Here is a 5,644-nt window from a genome sequence, read left to right as displayed (position 1 = left end):
TTTTTTTTTTTTTTTTTCTCTGGTACCGGGAACCGAACTCACGACCTTGCACTTGCCAGGCAGGTGCTTTTGCCGCTGAGCTAAATCCCCAGCCCAAGCCCAGCTTCTTGATTTACCTTTACAGAAGATTCACTTTTCCTTTTACAATCCATGCATAATAAAGGGTTTGGACACGGCAGGCCATGTGTCTGGAGTCTTCTTTCAGGATGCCAAAAAGTTCCCCATCCCCCATCACCTTGTAACAGGTTACCAGGGTCATCTATCCTGGCCTCTTTTTTTTTTTTAAAGCAGTGACAAATTTTTTTTTTCTTAAATGAAAAGTGAGGAAGAAACTGGCTCTGCAGCGCAAGCTTGAGCCAAGTCAAAAAGGGGGAAAGCAAGGTGAAAGAACACCCCAGAGAAAGCAGGGTGGGTTGTCGTGAAGAAAGCCACAATAGCAAGCTCTTCTTGGCATCTGTGTCCTTTTATGCTGTTGAAGTCTCAAGGAAACCCACGAGAACTACATCTGGGTCCTGAGAGGCGTGTTGGGATCCCACCCCTCAGGCTGATGTCAAGTGTAGGCCGTCCTGTTGAAAACGTGCTCGAGCTCTCACAAGAAGTCCATGTGCGCGGCTTTGGGAACGTTTCTGTGCATGTGTTCTGAGATTTTATAATTACCATGTCATGCCTACTTCCCCAGCTAGCTTTGGCATGCCCTACTCCTCTCAATTCCCCCTGAGAGACACAAATCCCCCTCATCTCTCTAGGGTGCTGAGGGAGGGGAGGTCTCTGTCTTCCGCAGTTTCTTCCCGCTGGAAGGGGCTGCTGACCCTACCTACTGGGGACTGTGTTCTCCAACTGCCCGGGGGCGCTGTGGCTCACTGGCTGGGTTGAAAAAGGAAAACCTGTCGCAAAATGAGAAAAGAGTTCATGACCACTGACCTTCACTATTAGCCCAAGTACAAGGAGTAGTTCAGACCTCCACACTCCCTGCAGTGGCACTGGAGTCTTGCTTTTTTTTTTTTCTGAAGAGAAATCTCAACTCTTCCAGAGGCTCACAGGAGTAGCTCTTTCCTTTTGGGTGATCTTGCTCTTCAAGCAGTTAGGTGAGATTGGCTTTATTCTAGAAAGATGTGTCTATCTCTGCCAGGCTGAGATCATGCGGTCCTTTTCTTTTCCTGTGGCTTATTTCACATAGTGTAATGTCCTCCACATTCCTTCATGCTATGATGAATGGCAGGATCTCTTTTGTATTACAGCTGAATCATATCCCTTTGTGTATATTTATCACTTTCTCTTTATCCACTCATCTGTTGACAGATACCTAGATTGTTTCCACTTCTTGGTTATGAATAACAAGCATTTCTTCTAAATCTTTTGCAAAGGTCTTTGCAGAAGGGTTGCAGTGGAGCTGAGAGGTCGTAGCACTTCCAGGTCACTTGCGCATGTGCACGCTGTGACCAGGCCTTGCCGCTTGTCCTCAGATTGCTCTTCTGGGATCTTTCTGTTGGGTAGATGCTGTTAGCCACCTCCAAAGACCTTATGCTTTTAAGAAAAACCTGTGTAAAACTCTTTGTTTCAGGGGTAAGATGGAATATAAGGTTGAATGATAAATCAGAAGAAAGGCTAGATACTAGTTATCAAATCTGAAGAAAATTCTAGTGCAAATGCAATTTCCTAGCGTTTGTCATATGTCTGCTAATATAGAAAGTGACTTGTAGTCAACTTTGGCGTGTTTGGTGTGGGATTTTTTTTTTTTTCTTTTGGTGCGGGATTTTTAAGGTGGGCAAGATTGCTGTTTGCCCAGAATGTTGTATGGGTGAATACGAAGAGGTTAGGGCATTGGGTAATATAAAGGAGCAGTGATCCTTTCTGTTAAGCTTTAAGAAGCTGAATTTGACCTGGAAGAAGAGAAACATATGGCGGGGGTTGGCCAGATTCCTACTGCCTCACCTTTCCTGAGACTGCTTCCTTTCTCAAAATCCAGGGTCCGGGAGAAACAAGACAGAGAACTCTTCCTTAACTCCCTCCTTCTATATGTGCTGCTCCACTCATGTGGAACTCCTGGCTGTTTCTGCCTGGAAGCCCGACTGGCCATAGGTGTTGAGTTCTAGGGAGATCTTGCCATAAAGCTTCTCAGTGAGGTCCTCTATTCTTTGTAGAAACCTCTCCCCCTCCCCCTCCCTCTCTCCCTCTCCCTCCCCCTTTCCTTACTCTCCCCCTTCCCTCCCCTTTCTTCTCCCTCTTCCTCTCCCCTACCCCATGACAAGCTAAGAGCTTGATACTTGGCTCAGCTCTGGAGGGAGATTTTTAAAGAGTGAATTGTAGCCAGGCATGGTGGTGATTGGCTGTAATCCCAGCACTTGGGAGGCTGAGGCAGGAGGATCATTGGAAGTTCAAGGCCAGGCTGGGCTAAAAGTGAGCTCAAGGCCTGTCTGGGATACATAACAGGACCCTATCAAAATAATAATAATAAGAAGAAGAACAACAACAACGAGCAAAGTGTTCTAAAAGCCGGAGCTTAACCCATGAATTGTTCTTTGGGTTCCTGCCTGGTGACTGATCACGCTCACTCTCGCGTGCTCCAGCCGTAGCGGTGCTCTCTGCTGCGAAGTGGTGCAGTCAAGAGGGCCTTCCCGTAGCTGTCGGAACTTACAGCCCCTGTGCCACATCAGCCTCTTATAAGTACCCAGCCTCAGATACAAGGTTGCTTCCTTGTTTTTTTTCTGAAACATTTTATTTACTTTTTAAATTTAGTTTTTCCTAGCATTTTTATTGGTGCATTTTAGATACAATGATCACAGTCATCCGAGGGAATTTGTATCTGCACATGATACATCTTCATTCCTCTTTTTTCACATTCCCCTCCCCTCCCTTTAACCCCGCTTCCTCTCCTTTTTTTTTTTTTTTTTCCTGTCTTTTTGAGACAGGGTCTCCCTATGCAGTTCAGGCTGACCTTGAGCTCCCTTTGTAGCCCAGGCTGGCCTCGAACTTGCAATGATCCTCCTGCCTCGGCCTCCCGAGTGCTGGGACTACAGGCATGTGCCACCACGCCCAGCCCGCCTGTACCTCCTCTTATTTATAAAAGCGTTGTTTCCATTTTTCCTTCTATTTTCTTTTCCCTTCCTTCCTCCCTCCCCCCTTCCCTGTCCCCTTCCCATTTGAATGTTTTCCTCCCATTTTCTGTTATAGATTATACATTTTGGTCCTTATTTATGCCTTTGGTTTCTCACATGAGAGAAACAATGTTCTATTTAAACATGTGAGTCTGATTTATTTCACTTAAGAGTATGGTCTCCAGGTGCATCCATTTAGTTAGAAATATCTTGAGCTAGGCATGGTGGTGCAGGCCTGTAATCCCAGCACTCAGAAGAATGAGGACGATCACTGTGAGTTTGATGCCAACCTGGGCTACATAGTGAGTTAAAGGCCAGCCTGAACTACATAGAGAGACCCTGCCTCAAATGCCTCAAGCTTTTCCTTCTTTATGGCAGAGTAGTACTCCATTGTATTAAAAAACCACATCTTCTTTATCCATTCATCAGTTGATGGGCATTTGGGCAGTTTCCAAGATTTAGCTGTTACAAACTGTGCTGCTGTAAACAGGGGCATGCATATATCACTGTTGTATGATACTTTTAATTCTCTTGGGACAATATCAAGAAGGGGAATACTTTGGTTGAATGGAACCTCTAGTTTTAGGTTTTTGAGGAATCTCCACACTGATTTCCACAGTGGTTGCACCAGTCTACACTCCCACCAACAGTGGAGAAAGGTTCCTTTTTCCCCACAGCCCTGCCAGAAAAATGTCATTGGTTGATTTTTTTTTTTTCTTTTTTGGTTGATTTCTTTTTTTTGTTTTGTTTTGTTTTGTTTTGTTTTTTTCCGGTACTGGGAGTCGAACTCACAACCTTGCGCTTGTCAGGCAGGCACTGTGCTGCTGAGCTAAATCCCCAGCCCCTTGGTTGATTTCTTAATAATAGCCATTCTTTATGGACTGAGATGGAATCTCAGCATTGTTTTAATTTATAGCTCTCAAATGACCAGTGATGTTGAATATTAAAAAACAAAGAAAAAACAGGCCAGTCAGGTCTGACTCATCCATTTTACCTGGACAATATACTAAACAGGTTTTCTGCCTCCAGTTTGCAAGCAGTCCAGAGCCACACTGACCAATTTCAGTCAGTAACCCGCAGAGATCTTGGGGTAGAACCTCTGGGGATGCAGTGGGTGGGGGTTTTATTGTGCTTGAGGGGCTGTAGCAAAGTGAGGAAAGGGCACCGTGAGAGCCAGGCGGGCTGGAGCTCAATCCTGAGACCCAGCTCTCCAGCTGCCGCCTGGCTGAGGACCCCCCTCCCCAAGTCTTCGCATGGCCACCACCTGGCACAGGAGGCCCGTCGCTGCCACACAGCGGCCAGTAGGGGGAGCTGAGCAGAGGCCGGAGAGAAGGGCCACCCCCGTGGCTCCAGCTGTGTGGCAACGTGAGCACCAGTCCCCTTCCAGACCTCTCTTCCCCTGTGTGTCCCCGGAGTCCAGGGCGACAACAGGGTGCCCACTTTGCACACAGTCAGCAGACAGGCGGGTGCACACCCGAAGTGCGTCTCTCAGTGCGTGTTCCCAGGCCGGGCTCTGTGTCAGACGCTGGGAAAACAGACGAATCAAACCGGGCCTTGCTGCGCAGCGCGTGGTCTGGAGGGGGAGGGAACAGATTATTAGATTTGGTGTGATGAGTATCATGACACGGGAAGAACAAGATGCCATGGGCACAGGAAGAAGAATGTAAGAGTGCTGCGGATGAAGAAAGATTTCCTGGAGACAATTATTTTGACTCTTAAAGTACTTGATTAAAAGTTGGCCAAAAAGGGCTGGATGTAGTGGTGCACGCCTATAATCTCAGCACTCAGGATGCTGAGGCAGGAGGGTTCCAAGTTCAAGCCCAACTTGGGCTACTCAGCAAGACCTTGTCTCAAACAACAGCAAGAAACCCTAAAAGCGAAAAAAGGGGAAAGGAGGGGAAAGGCGTTTCAGGCGGACAGAATTTACCTAGATGCCCAAAAGAAAGTGGCGTGTGTGTGTGTGTGAGCTCACTTTGTAGTTCAGGCTGCAGGCTGGCCTCAAACTCACAGCAATCCTCTTGCCTCAGCCTCCCAAGTGCTGGGGCTACGGGTGTGCACCAGCTCACCCGGCCTTGAAGTGTAGAAATTGCCAAGATTCCAGCACTCAGGAGGCTGAGGCGGAAGCATCACTGCAAGTTTGAGGCCAGCCAGGGTTATATAGTGAGGTCAAGGCCAGCCTGAACTACATAGCAAGACCCTGTCAAAAAAAAAAAAAAAAAAAGAATTGCCAAGTTTAAGGTGCCTGAGGACTCAACAGACAGCCAGCGCAGCTAGAGGAGAGGTCATAGCCATTGGTACAGTTGTCCCTTGTTGGTTCCAAGATCTCTACAGATAACAAAACCTGCAGATGGTCAAGTCCCTTATAAAAATGGTACATTTCCATATAACCTCCCATCCTGTATATTTTATTGTGTTTTTTTTTTAAATAGTCTCACTAAGTTGCCCAGGCTAGCCTCAAATTTGAGATCCTCCTGCCTTAGTCTCCTGAGTAGAAGGGATTACCAGAATGTACCAACATGCCAAGCCCCCACCCTATATACTTTAAATCA

This window comes from Chinchilla lanigera, unplaced genomic scaffold (genome assembly GCF_000276665.1).
Source record: "Chinchilla lanigera isolate Chin_1 unplaced genomic scaffold, ChiLan1.0 scaffold00089, whole genome shotgun sequence".
In the NCBI taxonomy this organism is placed as follows: Eukaryota; Metazoa; Chordata; class Mammalia; order Rodentia; family Chinchillidae; genus Chinchilla; species Chinchilla lanigera.
The sequence above is the reverse complement of the archived record's forward strand: the minus strand, read 5'-3'. Positions refer to the sequence as shown.